General features: G+C 43.8%; 1 protein-coding gene across 3 annotated transcripts in view; it reads left to right on the top strand.

Moving 5' to 3' along the window:
- RNGTT (RNA guanylyltransferase and 5'-phosphatase) overlaps window positions 1–17,272 on the top strand; it is a 601,184-nt gene that overhangs the window by 409,356 nt on the left and 174,556 nt on the right. The gene's annotated exons all lie outside the window — the stretch shown is intronic.

Here is a 17,272-nt window from a genome sequence, read left to right on the forward strand (position 1 = left end):
GCTTCCTTTTAAGTTGGTGAATCCTACAACTTATACAACACAGGCATATAAGAGACTCAAAATGACTTTACACTAAGCACCCAAATAGATCCATGAAAAATACTTTTTACAAATCTCCCACGCTAGTGGACAAGGTTCAGTCCAATGGATGTCGAAGGTCTGTGCTCGGCACCAATTCTTGCCACCTAATAGTCCTTCCTGCTGTCTTGATGGACATCATCCACCCAACCCTGCAAATTCCAAGTTTGCTAAATAGTTGAAAGTCAAATTTATGTATGAGACCGCCAAGATGATAGTCTATAAAATGATGGTAGTCTCGTTCAAGGCAGTAGTGGATTGTGAGACATGGGGCCTGAAAGTGAAGTTAAAAACATTGCTACCATTTTGCTTGTATAATATAATTGGAGAAGTCAGGAACTGCATATTGAATTTTTTTGTTAGTTTTTGTAAGCAGGGATGATAAGCCATTTCCTGAAATGTCTGAGAGCGACCTACTCCTCACTGCCCATTCAGAGGAGCTAAGTATACATGTGTATCTAGGATTCAGGACAACAAGACATCTTATGTGTAAAGCAACTGCACCCATTTTGCGCCAAGCCCAAAGTAATTGCTGCAGTATAAAACATGGTCTCATCATACTACAGCTACTGGGCAGGGGGGAGGAAAAAAGTGTACAGACATTACAGCATGAGATCACTGCGGATTCCTTATGCGAGGTAAAACATTTCACTGCCTGTTTTTAAACAATGTTTTGTCTAAAAGATAGAATCACCTGCGATCCCGTGCTGTAATGTCTGTGTACTTTTTTGCTTGGCCAGGAGATGTGGTAGTTTTATTCCAAGAGCTACTTATTTAAAATTAACTTTATTCATGTGAAAGCCTTTTTAATAGGGAGACCTGTTATGAATGGGTCACCGAAGAGGAAAAAGCCTAAACATGCTAATTCCAGAAAAAAACAGAGAGGTTGGTAACTATGCAGATTGCAGATCCCTGATCCTAACCACACAACTAGCAGTAGCCGTGGAGCGTACCTACGATGAACCTAGATGCCTCGTCACGGCTGGAGGACTAAATAAGCCTAAAGCAAGAAAAGGGGAAAACTAACTGTCCCAGAGCAGACCCCAAACGAATAGACAGCTCCCACACATGTATTGACGGTGAAACAAGATGAAAACACAAACACAGGCAGGAAAATAGGCTGAGCAAACGATGGGGCCCAAACTAACTAGAAAGGAGAGGAAAGAAAAGACACTGTCTGCAATCTGCCCAAAACCCTACAAAATAATGTCCAACACTTCTGATAACAAAATTAACCCTGAAGTCACCAGACTTCTCCCACTATATCAGGACTCTGAAATATTCTGAGATAGAGCAAAAAGAGGCCAATCTAATAAGGACAAAAAGCAAATTGGCAAATATAGATAAATAAGAGTGGAAATTCAGCACAGCCCCAGCTGGGGCTGGCTGACCACACAAAAAACTGAATAGAACAACAAAATCAAGTGTGAACATTAGCAGAGAAACTTAGCTTGAGCTGACTGGACCAGAGCTGAGAACCAAGACCTGACAAGCAGGAGGAATTACCAGCACCAGAGTAGGGCGTCGGCTGTCTTAAATCCAATCTGAGATTCCTGAGGTCCAATCGTCATCCTCATTATCAGGTGGCAGATCTCTACTGATTAAATCAGCCTCACTAACTCCTGTTACCACCAGAGGGAGCCTGGAAGGAGAACTCACAACTGGTAGACCAGAAAATGAACTCACAACAGTACCCCCCTTTGAGGAGGGGTCAACGAACCCTCATCCACGCCACCAGGCCGATCAGGATGGGCCCGGTGAAAAGCATGAACCAATCTATTGGCATGAATATCAGAGGCAGAGACCCAAGAATTATCCTCCTGGCCATAACCCTTCCATTTGACCAAATACTGGAGTCTCCGTCTAACCAAACGAGAATCCAATATTTTCTCTACCTCATATTCCACATTGCCTTCAACCAACACAGGGTCAGGAGGTGCTGCCATAGGAACCACTGGCTCAACAAACCTCTTCAACAGAGATTTGTGAAATACGTTATGGATCTTGAACGTAACTGGAAGAGCCAATCGAAAAGAAACAGGATTAAGAATCTCCAAAATCTTATAAGGTCCAATAAATCTTGGCTTCAATTTTGGAGATGCAACCTTCATAGGAATATTCTTAGACTACAACCAAGCCATATCACCCACTTTAAACTGGGGACCAATGGTCCTATGCCAGTTGGAAAATCACTGGGCCTTTTCCTGAGAGAGTGACAACTTATTCAACACTTGGTCCCATATCTGCTGCATTCTCTCAACCACAGTGTCCACACCTGGGCAGGACGAAGATTCCACTTGCCCTGAAGAGAATGGAGGATGAATCCCAAAATTACAGAAAAAGGGTGACATCAAAGTGGCAGAACTAGCTCTATTGTTCAGTGCGAATTCGGCCAAGGGCAAAAATGAGACCCAATCATCCTGATCAGCAGATATAAAACATCTCAAATAAGACTCCAAGGTCTGGTTTGTTTTCTCAGTCTGTCCATTGGTCTGGGGATGAAACGCGGAGGAGAATGATAACTGAATTCCCAGACTGGAAAAAAAGGCTTTCCAGAATCTGGAAACAAACTGAACTCCTCTGTCGGACACAATGTTCTCAGGAATCCCATGTAACCGAACCACTTGTTGTAAAAACAAGGGCACAACTCAGCGGAAGATGGCAACTTTGGGAGTGGTACCAGATGGACCATCTTCGAAAATCTATCACAAATCACCCAGATAAGTCATTCTCTGAGAGACAGGAAGATCAGAAATAAAATCCATTGAGATATGGGTCCATGGCCTCTTGGGCACCGGCAGGGGCATCAGCAACCCTCTAGAACGAGAACAGGGTTTAGACCGAGAACAAGTCCCACAGGACTGTACAAAATTCCTGACATCACGAGATAAGTCAGGCCACCAAAAGGACCGACTCACCAAATCTCTGGTACCAAAAATACCTGGATGACCAGCCAATGCGGAGCAATGAATTTCAGACATCACTGTCTTTCTCCACTGGTCAGGAACATACAATTTTCCCATAGGGCAACGCTCAGGTTTATCCTCCTGAAATTCCTCCAGGTCGCGTCTCAAATCGGGCGAAATGGCAGAAAGAACTACCCCCTCACCTAGGATGGTAGTATCCTCGGTCACATTAAGAGAATCGGCAAAGAAACTCCTAGAAAGGGCGTCTGCCTTAACATTCTTAGTGCCCGGAAGAAAAGAGACCACAAAATTAAAACGCGTGAAAAACAAGGCCCATCTAGCCTGTCTAGGATTCAAGCGTTTGGCCGACTCCAGATAAATCAAATTCTTGTGATCGATGAGGACCACAACTTGATATCTTGCTCCCTCCAACCTATGTCTCCACTCCTCAAATGCCCATTTCATGGCCAACAATTCCCGATTCCCCACGTCATAGTTGAGTTCAGATGGGGAGAACTTTTGAGAAAAGAAGGCACAGGGATTCATCTTAGAAGTCACAGGGTCTTTTTGGGACAAAATAGCTCCTGCACCAATCTCAGAAGAATCTACCTCCACCTGAAATGGATGTGAGACATCAGGTTGCCGTAAAACTGGAGCTGAAGTAAATCTCAGCTTAAGCTCCAGAAATGCTGAGACAGCCTCAGGAGACCAATTCAGCACATCAGCGCCCTTCTTGGTCAGATCAGTCAGTGGTTTGACAATACCAGAAAAATTACCAATAAATTTACGATAGAAATTGGCAAAACCCAAAAACTTCTGGAGGACCTTCAAAGAAGTAGGCTGAACCCAATCATAAATGGCCTGTACCTTGGCCGGGTCTATTTCAATAGTCGACGGAGACAAGATAAATCCCAAAAATGAAATCCTCTGTACACCAAAGAGGCATTTCAATCCCTTAACAAACAGGGAATTCTCCCTCAAAATCCAGAACACAGTCCGGACGTGTTTCACATGAGAATCCCAATCACTAGAAAAGATCAAAATATCATCCAGATAGATGATCAAAAACTTATCCACAAAGTCACGGAAAATATCATTCATAAAGGACTGGAAGACAGAAGGGGCATTAGTGAGCCCAAAAGGCATCACCAAGTACTCAAAATGTCCCTCCGGAGTATTAAACGCCGTCTTCCATTCATCCCCGTGCTTGATGCGAATAAGATTATACCCCCCCCCCCCCCCCCCCCGAGGTCAAGCTTAGTAAACCAGCAGGCACTCTTAACTCTGGAGAATAAATCAGACATCAGAGGTAACGGGTACTGATATTTAACCGTCATCTTGTTAAGGGAACGATAATCAGTACACGGTCTTAATGAACCATCTTTCTTGGCCACAAAAAAAACAGCACCTAAAGGTGACGAGGATGGTCTAAAATGACCCTTCTCAACCAACTCCTTAATATGGGATCGCATAGCATCATGTTCGGGTACTTGTTGTGAGTTCATTTTCCCCTTCATTACTGAGGCCCGAGGAACTCCCTCTTCTGGTAAAGAAAGGTAGTGAGCCTGTTTATCAAACACCTGAGGCTGATGATGATGACTGGCTGAGTGGAGTTACTGACTGGATATAAGGCTGCCGACACCCTTCTGCCCTGCGGGTGATTTCTCTGTGGGATCCTTGGAGACCAGTCTGAATTCCTGCTCCTCTAAAGCTAAGTTTGCGGCTCGGCCTTTTGCATTGGTGCTTTGACTTTGTTTTGCTTTGTTTTTCTGGATTTCTGCCATTCCCTGCTGGAGTGTGCCGAATTCCTTTAGCTCTGTCTTCTGAAAATACCTGAGTGCTGATTTAGTTTTTGAAGCCTAGCTGCTTCAGGGTCTTTTTCATAATAGCTTGTTGGCTTTTGTCTTTGATAGGGTTTTGGCAGATTTCAGACAGCAGCCTTCCTGTCCTTTCCTATCTAGGTAGTTTTGGGCCCCGTCTTTGCTCAGTCTATCTTTCTGTCTGTGTTAGTGTTTTCATCTTGCTTCACCGTCATTATATGTTGGGGGCTGCCTTTTGCTTTGGGGTCTGCTCTGGGGCAGTTTAGATTTCCCCTTTTCTTTCTTTAGGCCTATTTAATTCTCCGGCTGTGATCGAGGGGTCTAGGGCATCGTAGGAACCCCCCACGGCTACTGCTAGTTGTGTTGATAGGTTCAGGGGTCTGCAATCTGATAGTTGCCAACTTCTCTGGTTTTCTGGACTTAGCTTGTATTTCTGTTTTTGCCTCCTACGGTGACTCATTCATAACAGAATCACCCGCCATACCGCAGATTCTAGGGTACTCAATAGCAGGAAAGAATTGTTAAAAAAAAAAAAAAAAAAAGTGTGTATATTTTTTCCTCTATCTCTGAGGTTGTAGGGGGAATTTTTTTTTTCTCTCAATGGAGATAAAGCAATTGTCTGATCGTGTGGAGCAGCTCGCTGCGGAAGTGCGGGGAATTTCCGCCTACCTTGCTCATTCACATGCTGCTGAACCAAAGATTCCTACACCTGATGTATTTTTTGGGGATTGGTCTAAATTTTTGAATTTCAAAAATAATTGTAAATTATTTTTTGCCTTGAAGCCTAACTCGTCAGGGAGCTCCGCGCAGCAGGTTAAAATTGTCATCTCTTTGCTGCGTGGCGATCCCCAGGATTGGGCGTTTTCTTTGAAACCAGATGATCCTATTCTGACTAATGTGAACGCATTTTTTCAGGCCTTGGGGTTGTTGTATGACGAACCTAATGCCATTGATCAGGCTGAAAAGACCCTGCTGGCATTGAACCAGGGTCGTGATTCTGCAGAATTGTACTGTCAAAAATTCCGAAAGTGGACAGTACTTACTACCTGGAATGATAATGCCTTGGCTGCTCTCTTTCGGAAGGGGTTGTCAGAAGCCGTAAAAGATACTATGGTGGGATTTCCTGTTCCCTCTGGTCTTGACGATTCTATGTCATTAGCCATTCAGGTTGATCGGCGTTTGCGCGAACGCAAAGCTGCACGAGAGGTGTTGCCACCTGTTGAACAAATGTCTGAACCTATGCAATGTGATAGAGTTTTTTCCAGATAGCAGCGTCAGGAGTTCAGAAGGCGTAATAAGTTGTGTTTTTTCTGTGGAGATGCCTCGCATATTATTTCTGTCTGTCCTAAACGAGAGAAACGCTTTGCACACACGTTTTCTGTTGGGGGTGTTCAACCTAAGTTTCTTCTGGCTATTACTCTGATCTGCTCCCTGTCCACATTTTCCGCCAAGGCTTTTGTGGATTCGGGAGCAGCCCTAAACCTAATGGACTTGGATTTTGCTAAACGTTGTGGATTTCCGATGACACCTCTGCAGACGCCTATCCCTTTGAGGGGGATTGATGCTACTCCTTTGGCTAAAAATAAACCTCAGTTTTGGACCCCGGTGGTAATGCGGGTCGCCCCCAGACCATCAAGAAAATTGCAGATTTTTGGTGTTGCATAATCTGCATGATACTATTGTTCTGGGGTTTCCCTGGTTACAAATTCATAATCCAGTTTTGGATTGGAAATCTGTGTCTGGTGAGTTGGGGTTGTCGGTGTGCCTTTAGTGAGGCTCCGGTGTTTTCCACCTCTCCTCAGTCGCATGATGTTCCTGATTATTTGGCGGACTTTTATGATGTATTTAGTGAGAATGAGTCTGCGTCTCTGCCTCCTCATAGGAGTTATGACTGTGCAATTGAACTGAGCCCGGGGTGTAAATTTCCCAAGGGTCGGCTCTTCAATTTATCTGTACCCGAGCACGAGGCTATGCGATCCTGTATTAAGGAGGCGTTGGAGAAGGGTCATATTAGACCATCCTCGTCACCCTTAGGTGCCGGTTTTTTTTTGTAGCCAAAAAGGATGGATCATTAAGACCTTGTATTGATTATCGTGCCCTCAACAAAATTACTGTTAAATATCAGTATCCGTTACCCCTGATTTCTGATCTATTCTCCAGAGTTAAAGGTGCTTGCTGGTTTACCAAGCTTGACCTCAGGGGGGCGTATAATCTTATTCGCATTAAGCATGGGGATGAATGGAAGACGGCGTTTAATACTCCGGAGGGACATTTTGAGTACCTGGTGATGCCTTTTGGGCTCACTAATGCCCCTTCTGTCTTCCAGTGCTTCATAAACGATATTTTCCGAGATTTTGTCGATAAATTTTTGATTATCTATCTGGATGATATTTTGATCTTCTCCAAGGATTGGGATTCTCATGTGGAACATATTCGGACTGTGTTCCGGATCTTGAGGGAGAATTCCCTGTATGTCAAAGGATCTAAATGCCTTTTTGGAGTACAGAGGATTTCTTTTTTGGGATTTATTTTGTCCCCGTCAACTATTGAAATGGACCCGGCCAAGGTACAGGCCATTTACGATTGGGTTCAGCCCACTTCTTTGAAGGCCCTCCAGAAGTTTTTGGGTTTTGCTAATTTTTATCGGAAATTTATAGCAAAATTTTCTGGTATTGCCAAGCCATTGACTGATTTGACTAAGAAAGGTGCTGATGTGTTAAATTGGTCTCCTGAGGCTGTTTCTTCCTTTCAGGAGCTGAAGCGAAGATTCACCTCCGCCCCGGTTTTGCGGCAACCTGATGTCTCACTTCTATTCCAGGTAGAGGTGGATGCTTCTGAGATTGGTGCAGGAGCTGTTTTGTCCCAAAAGGATCCTGTAACATCTAAAATGGATCCCTGTGCTCTCTTTTCCCGAAAGTTCTCTCCATCTGAACGTAACTATGATGTGGGGAATAGGGAACTGTTGGCCATGAAATGGGCATTTGAGGAGTGGAGACATTGGTTGGAGGGAGCTAAGCATCAAGTCGTGGTCCTCACTGACCACAAGAATTTGATTTACCTAGAGTCGGCTAAGCGCTTGAACCCTAGACAGGCTAGGTGGGCCTTGTTTTTTACACGTTTTGATTTTGTGGTTTCTTTTCTTCCTGGAACGAAGAATGTCAAGGCAGACGCCCTCTCTAGGAGCTTCTTTGCTGATTCTCCTGTGGTGACCAAGCCTGCTACCATCTTAGGCGAAGGGGTAGTTCTTTCTGCCATCTCGCCCGATTTGAGACTTGCTCTGCAAGAGTTCCAGGAGGACAAACCTGAGCGTTGTCCCAGTGGAAAGTTATATGTTCCTGACCAGTGGAAGAAGAGAGTGATGTCTGAAGTTCATTGCTCTGCATTGGCTGGTCATCCAGGTATTTTTGGTACTAGAGATCTGGTGAGTCGCTCTTTTTGGTGGCCCACCTTGTCTCATGATGTCAGGAATTTTGTGCAGTCCTGTGGGACTTGCTCCCGGTCTAAATCTTGTTCTCGCTCTAGTGGGTTGTTGATGCCTTTGCCGGTCCCCAGGAGGCCATGGACCCATATTTCAATGGATTTCATCTCTGATATGCCGGTCTCTCAAAGAATGACTGTTATTTGGATGATTTGTGATAGGTTCTCTAAGATGGTTCATCTTGTACCACCCCCTAAGTTGCCATCTTCCTCTGAGTTAGTGCCCCTGTTTTTGCAACAGGTGGTTCGCTTGCACGGGATTCCTGAGAACATTGTATCTGACAGAGGAGTTCAGTTTGTGTCTAGATTTTGGAGGACTTTCTGTTCCAAGCTGGGAATTCAGTTGTCCTTCTCCTCTGCTTTTCACCCTCAGACCAATGGGCAGACAGAGAGAACAAAGCAGACCTTGGAATCGTATTTGAGATGTTTTATTTCCGCTGATCAGGATGATTGGGTTTCATTTTTGCCCTTGGCCGAATTTGCTTTAAATAATAGAGCTAGTTCTGCCACTTTGATGTCACCTTTTTTTTTGTAGCTTTGGGTTTCATCCTCGATTTTCTTCAGGGCAGGTGGAGCCTTCTGCCTGCCCAGGTGTTGACACTGTGGTGGAGAGAATGCACCAGATCTGGGACCAAGTGGTGGATAAGTTATCTCTCTCCCAGGAAAAGGCCCAGCGGTTTTCCAATCAACATAGGACCATTGGTCCCCAGTTTAAGATTGGTGATATGGTGTGGTTATCATAAAAAAATATTGCTATGAAGGTGGCTTCTCCTAAGTTTAAGCCTAGATTTATTGGACCTTACAAGATTGTGGAGATTATTAATCCGGTCTCTTTTCGTTTGGCTCTTCCTGTCACATTTAAAATCCATAATGTCTTCCATAAATCTTTGTTGAAGAGGTTTGTTGAACCTGTTTTTCCGGGGGTGGCACCTCCAGACCCTGTATTGGTTGAAGGTAACATGGAATATGAGGTAGAGAAAGTACTGGATTCCCGTCTGGCTAGACGGAGACTCCAGTATTTGGTTAAGTGGAAGGGTTATGGTCAGGAGGATAATTCCTGTGTCTCTGCCTCTGATATTCATGCCAAAAGATTGGTGCGTGCCTTTCATCGGGCTCACCCTGATCGCCCTGGTAGCGTAGTTGAGGGTTCGGTGACCCCTCCTCAAGGGGGAGGTACTGTTGTGAGTTAATTTTCCCCTTCATTACTGAGGCCCGAGGAACTCCCTCTTCTGGTAAAGAAAGGTAGTGAGCCTGATTATCAAACACCTGAGGCTGCTGCTGATGACTGGCTGAGTGGATTTACTGACTGGATATAAGGCTGCCGACACCCTTCTGCCCTGCGGGTGATTTCTCTGTGGGATCCTTGGAGACCAGTCTGAATTCCTGCTCCTCTAAAGCTAAGTTTGCTGCTCGGCCTTTTGCATTGGTGCTTTGACTTTGTTTTGCTTTGTTTTTCTGGATTTCTGCCATTCCCTGCTGGGGTGTGCTGAATTCCTTTAGCTCTGTCTTCTGAAAATACCTCAGTGCTGATTTAGTTTTTGAAGCCTAGCTGCTTCAGGGCCTTTTTCATATCAGCTTGTTGGCTTTTGTCTTTGATAGGGTTTTGGCAGATTGCAGACAGCAGCCTTCCTGTCCTTTCCTATCTAGGTAGTTTTGGGCCCCGTCTTTGCTCAGTCTATCTTTCTGTCTGTGTTAGTGTTTTCATCTTGCTTCACCGTCATTATATGTTGGGGGCTGCCTTTTGATTTGGGGTCTGCTCTGGGGCAGTTTAGATTTCCCCTTTTCTTTCTTTAGGCCTATTTAATTCTCCGGCTGTGATCGAGGGGTCTAGGGCATCGTAGGAACCCCCCACGGCTACTGCTAGTTGTGTTGATAGGTTCAGGGGTCTGCAATCTGATAGTTGCCAACTTCTCTGGTTTTCTGGACTTAGCTTGTATTTCTGTTTTTGCCTCCTACGGTGACTCATTCATAACAGGTCACTGATAAGTTGAAAAGCCGACCCTTGGGAAATTTACACCCAGGCATCAACTCAATTGCACAGTCATAACTCCTATGAGGAGGCAAAGATGCAGACTTACTCTCACTGAATACATCAGCAAAATTGGCCAGATAATCAGGAATATCATGAGACTGAGGAGAGGTGGAGAAAACAGGAGCGTCCCAAAGAACACACTGACAACCCCAACTCACCACAGACCCAGATTTCCAATCCAAAACTGGATTATGAGTTTGCAACCAGGGAAAACCCAGAACCAGAGTATCATGCAAATTATGCAGCACCAAAAATTTACAATTTTCTTGGTGGTCTGGGGTAACTCGCATTATCTCCTGGGTCCAAAACTGAGGTTTATTCTCCGCCAAAGGAGTAGCATCAATACCCCTCAAAGGAATAGGCGTCCGCAGAGGCGTCATGGAAAAAACCACAACGTTTAGCAAAGTCCAAATCCATCAGATTCAACGCTGCTCCTGAATCCACAAAAGCCTTAGTGGAAAACGTGCATACGGAGCAGATCAGAGTAATTGCAAAAAGGAACTTAGGTTGTACACTGCCCTCAGCAAATGTGTGTGCAAAACGTTTCTCTCGTTTAGGGGAGACAGAAATAGTATGAGAGGCGTCTCCACAGAAAAAGCACAGCTTATTACGCCTTCTAAACTCCTGACGTTGCACCCTAGACAAAACCCCATCACATTGCATAGGTTCAGACGTTTGTTCAAAAGGTGGCAGCGCCTCCCGTGTAGTTTTACGTTCACGTAAACGCTGATCAACTTGAATGGCTAATGACATGGAATCATCCAGACCAGAGGGAACAGGAAATCCCACCATAACATCTTTTACGGTCTCTGATAAACCCTTCCGAAAGAGATCTGCCAAAGCACTATCATTCCATGTAGTAAGGACCGCCCACTTTTGGAATTTTTGACAGTATAACTCTGCAGAATCCTGACCCTGGTTTAATGCCAACAGGGTTCTCTCAGCTTGATCAACAGCATTAGGTTCATCATACAACAAACCCAAGGCTTGAAAAAATGCATCCACATTAGTCAGAATAGGATTTTCAGGTGTCAGAGAAAAAGCCCAATCCTGGGGATCGCCGCGCAGCAAGGAGATGACAATTTTAACCTGCTGCACAGAGCTCCCCGATGAGTTAGGCTTCAAGGCAAGAAATCATTTACAATTATTCTTAAAATTCAGAAATTTAGACCGATCCACAGAAAACACATCAGGAGTAGGGATCTTCGGTTCAGCAGCATGTGACTGAATGAGGTAGGTGGAAATTCCCTGCACTTCAGCAGCAAGTTGCTCCACACGATCAGACAATTGCTTAATCTCCATTAGGGAAAAAAAAATCCTCCTTCGGCCCCAGAGGAAAAGAGGAAAAAATACATGTAAAAAAAAAATTCTGACACTTTTTTTTTTTTTTTTTAACAACTTGCTTTTGAGTACCCTAGAATCTGCGGTACGGCTGGTGATTCTGATATGAATGGGTCACCGAGGAGGAAAAAGCCTAAACATGCTAAGCCCAGAAAAACCAGAGAGGTTGGTAACTATGCAGATTGCAGATCCCTGATCCTAACCACAACTAGCAGTAGCCGTGGAGCGTACCTACGATGAACCTAGACGCCTCGTCGCGGCCGGAGGACTAAATAAGCTTAAAGCAAGAAAAGGGGAAAACTAACTGCCCCAGAGCAGACCCCAAGGGAATAGACAGCCCCCACACATGTATCGACGGTGAAACAAGATGAAAACACAAACACAGGCAGGAAAATAGGCTGAGCAAACGATGGGGCCTAAACTAACTAGAATGGAAAGGAAAGACACTGTCTGCAATCTGTCCAAAACCCTACAAAATAATGTCCAACACTTCTGATAACAAAATTAACCCTGAAGTCACTAGACTTCTCCCACTATATCAGCACTCTGAAATATTCTGAGACAGAGCAAAAAGGGCCAATCTAATAAGGGACAAAAAGCAAATTGGCAAATACAGATAAATAAGAGTGGAAATTCAGCACTCCCCAGCCGGGGCTGGCTGACCACACAAAAAACTGAATAGAACAACAAAATCAAGTGTGAACATTAGCAGAGAAAATTAGCTTGAGCTGACTGGAACAGGGCTGAGAACCAAGACCTGACAAGCAGGAGGAATTACCAGCACCAGAGTAGGGCGTTGGCTGTCTTAAATCCAATCTGAGATTCCTGAGGTCCAATTGTCATCCTCATTATCAGGTGGCAGATCTCTACTGATTAAATCTGCCTCACTACCTCCTGTTACCACCAGAGGGAGCCTGGAATGAGAACTCACAACTGGTAGACCAGAAAATGAACTCACAACAGAGATCACATAACAAATGCTGTAATAGTTGGGTCAATGTGTAGGCTGCTATTGTTTTCAACAGAGTGAGCCCTGTTTATACTGAAAAATGTGAGGCCGAGAGTGATTTTTTTTTTGTGCTGCACCCAACCGAGGATTTTGCTCATTCAGTGGTCATTTGGTGACCAGCAGACTGTTTAGACTGCATAGAACACTCATTTACAATATTTTTGCAATGTAAATGGACCTTAAATGGGTTTTATAATTCTGATAAGTGTCTCACCGTTCAGAGCTGCTCCAGTTCATAGTCTGCACATACCACAGCTTCTGGCCAGGGGAGGAAGCACAAGTCACTTATAACTGAGTATAGAGATGACACATCCAATTGTGGAACTTATTAATATTCTAAGAATTATTAATTACAGTCTGGTTTGCTCATGGAACAATCCCTTTAAGTTTTCAAGAATCCGTAGCCATAAGGCTTTGTTATAATCTAATATATAAAGCTCAATGTGGGTGTGTATGTCCGGGATTGACATTCGCACCGTCGCAGCTACAGCCACAAAATTTGGCACAGTCACACGTCTGGACCCCAAAAGCATCTTAGGCTATGTTGTGAGGCGAAATTTTAACCCCGTGTCTTCCAATTCACCAAACAATTTTGCCCCTATCTACATAATGGGGAACAAGTGGAAGGAAAAATGTTGGAGTTAAATTGACAGCTGCCAGATGTGAACAAGGGGGACTTAAAGAATGAGAGCGATGGCGCCAAAGCGTATATACCGTACAGTTGCTAATGTGGGGCCCTGACATGGGATACTCGCCACACACGGGGATATGAACACACACACAAAATGCGCCACACACTACTACGTGCTTCAACACATATACCACCCTCAGCACACATTTCACCACACATACACCAACCTCGCCACATAAAAGTCGAAACACAAAAGTCGCCACTCAAAACTTGCCACGGTGTCCCAGAGCTGTTTAAAAGATGATAAATGAGCTGTGATTGGTTGCTATCAGCAACAGTTTTCTTTGTTGACAGTTGTAGTAACTGAGGCCTATTATTATTATCATTTCTATGGTGTTATTGTCCTTCTGTAAAGCTGGAAATAACACAATTTATTACCGTGCCAACACAGACCACCCTCTGACACAGACTGCATGGGGAGCCCAGTATCACTCAGGATAGGATTAGATACACGGCTCAGCAGTCGGTATCACACAGGAGAGGATTATACACATGGCTCACCAGGCAGTATCACACAGGATAGGATTAGATACACAGCTCAGCAGTCAGTATCACACAGAATAGGATTAGATACGCAGCTCAGCAGTCAGTATCACACAGGATAGGATTAGACACACAGCTCAGCAGTCAGTATCACACAGGATAGGAATAGATACACGGTTCAGCAGACAGTATCACACAGGATAGGATTAGATATGCAGCTCAGCACACAGTATCACATAGAATAGTAATAGATACACGGCTCAGCAGACAGTATCACACAGAATAGGATTAGATACACGGCTCCGCAGTCAGTATCACACAGGATAGGATTAGACACACAGCTCAGCAGTCAGTATCACACAGGATAGGATTAGAAACACGGCTCAGCAGTCAGTATCACACAGGATAGGATTAGATACTGTACATGGCTCAGCAGACAGTATCACACAAGATAGGATTAGATACACAGCTCAGCAGTCAGTATCACACAGGATAGGATTAGACACACGGTTTTTATGTGCAATATAATAATTATAATTTGTTATAACTAACCACAGTTGGTTACTATGCCCAGGCAACGCCGGGTTCTTCAGCTAGTAAAGTAATTTATGCAAAGGAAATGCCAATGACAAAAACCCAGGCAAACCCCTTGTCGCTATTGGTATGATTTGACTAATATGGCAGAGCATCCTTGCAGGCATGCATGTCGCTTACCTCTGAGGTAAGACATCTTAGAGTCTTCAGGAAAGACTCATAAAATATGTACTGTAAATTTTGATTTCTTAATTACTTTTGAGATCAACACATTGTCTGGGAGTATGTAAATGTTGCTTGTTGTTTGATCTGCCTATTACGTACGTAGGAGCCAGGCAACCAATGAGAAATTATACATGCACATTCACAAATCTGGAAAACGGTCTGACAATATCTAAGAACAGAACTGTCAAAAAGAAATGGCTTGTAGCAATATAGTCTAACAGATTCCGAAGTAGAAAATTGGGGGAAAAAATCGTTATTACTATGCTTCAAAGGAGCTTCATATTTTATAATCATTCAGAACTTTAGTGAAAAATAGCACTTTTACTGAAATGTGGAAAAGTAGGAAGTATGGTATGCTCCAGGGTTTTATAGAATATAAAATCATCCTGTTGAACATTGGGCTGGTTAAAGTCATGATTTATAGTCCTCTGTGTTAGATCTTAGATGTTTCTCCTATCCCCAGAATACCTCTGCTTGTATCTGAGTTTTCTATACATTTTTCCAGATTTATTTTTTTTTAGACTTTAATTATATAAGGAAATGTAAGCCAAATTATAAATATAAGTATTATTTATAATAGCATATTTTTGTCCTTCAGGATAAAGCCACTTTTTTAAACAAGCTGTCACTCACACCACCTCCTTCCTTCCGGAGACACTTAGTTTTAGTATATGTTAGAAACAAGAAAACCTGAAACATACCGTAATTAATGGGACTGTGCACGAGGTGGGTGCTAAGCAGTCACATACATGAAACCACTCTAGTGCATAGCTTTTGAAACAAGAGAAAAAAGAGTAATAGGTTTAAACAAGTTAAACTTTTATTTAATTAACAAAATATGACAATGCTTAAACATAAGGACAAACATATACACAATGCACAGTAATCCAACTACTTCCCACAGGAAATTGTTCACTGTGTAGGCAAACATGCATACAGGTTTAAGTAAGAGCAGCATCGGTCAGCATATAAATATCAAAAATGTACCATGTGCTTAATTAGGTCATAAAGGACCATTTGTATCAATGGGCTGACCGCAGCACTGTCTTCAAAAGGGAGTAAAACCATCTTACCCTGTGGACGAGGACAGTGCTGTGCAGTGCACAAAACATGGTGGTTCAAACCCCAACGTGGGTTTTGCGTGGATTTTTTCCTTGCTTTCTCAAGGGGCAGGAGTCAGTAAGGCTGGTTTCACACTTGCGTTGGGCAGAGCTGCGGAGGGCTGCGTGCTTCCTCTATTAAGCCCTGCCTACTGCCGCACCTCTTCTCTTCAGCTCTGCCTGCGTACCTATGCCTTTGCTTGCGTCATTTTGACGCTGCGCCAACCGCAACAAATTGCAACATGTTGGGTTTGACGCAAGCGGAAGCTACCGCATACATCAGCACGGCCTGCGTACTCAATGTTAAAGATGGGGACGCAGGCAGACGTAGGCGGAGCTGAATAGAAGATGTGCGGCAGTGGGCGAGGCTTAACGGAGGAAGTATGCAGCCCTCCGCAGCTCTGCCCAACATAAGTGTGAAACCAGCCTAAGTGGTGTACTGCCAAGACCTTAGGTAGCTGTGGTAACGAGTCACATGGTGTCCCATGTGACCTCCACTCCCCCAGTGGCGTTGCAGTTGTGGTACGTGTACACCACGCCTTCCACATATATGTGTAGCAATTACAACCTCAGGTTCTTGTTTTTTTTGTTGTTTGTTTGTTACAATCCTAATGGCAATTTAGATGAGCCAATAATTTGCAGCATTTGCAATTTGGAGTACCAGCATTTGTGGCAATGCTCATTACTGTTTATTTGCTTGGCTAAACAGGCTTACAATGTTATCAGCCTGTGTATACCATATCTGGTTTGCCCATGTATAGATTAGAATCATAGAATCGTAGAGTTGGAAGGGACCTCCTGGGCCATCTGGTCCAACCCCCTGCTCAAAGCAGGATTTGCTAAATCATCCCACTCAGATGTCTATCCAGCCTCTGTTTGAAGACTTCCATTGAAGGAGAACTCACCACTTCTCGTGGCAGCTTGTTCCACTCATTGATCACTCTAACTGTCAAAAAGTTTTTTCTAATATCTAATGTGTCTCCTCCCATTCAGTTTCATCCCATTGCTTCTAGTCTTTCCTTGTGCAAATGAGAATAAAGTTGATCCTTCTACAATGTGACAGCCCTTTAGATATTTGTATACAGCTATTAAGTCTCCTCTCAGTCTTCTCTTTTGCAAACTAAACAGATGATCTGTGGTGGTTTACGGACCTTCATGGCCTTGTCAAAATGGGCCATTACTTGGTTGTCTGAAGTCATAAAAAAATATGCAACTCTGAAATTGGAGGTGTATGGAATTGCAGCCATACCCTATTCAAATAAGTGTCTGAAATGCAAATTATAGCACATCCATTGAAACAGAGTGGCCGTGACCTTTTTTTGTTTGTTTTTATCTCTGGCAAACCACAGGAATCGGAGGAAATAATAGTCAGGCTTGTTGAATTTCAACCCCCCCAATCTTTTGTTTTCTTATTGGGATATACCGGATTGGCCACCAGAGAGGTGTCTTCTCATTGCAGTCACATGCATACTTGGGCCGAGCATTAGGTGGCCAACTACAATTGAAGGTCTGTGGGGACCTTCTTAGGACACCACTGACTTCTAGGTAGGCTTGTTCTAAAATAGATTAAAAACAC

Source organism: Dendrobates tinctorius, unplaced genomic scaffold (genome assembly GCF_039654945.1).
Source record: "Dendrobates tinctorius isolate UK_male_01 unplaced genomic scaffold, ASM3965494v1 ptg000111l, whole genome shotgun sequence".
NCBI lineage: Eukaryota > Metazoa > Chordata > Amphibia > Anura > Dendrobatidae > Dendrobates > Dendrobates tinctorius.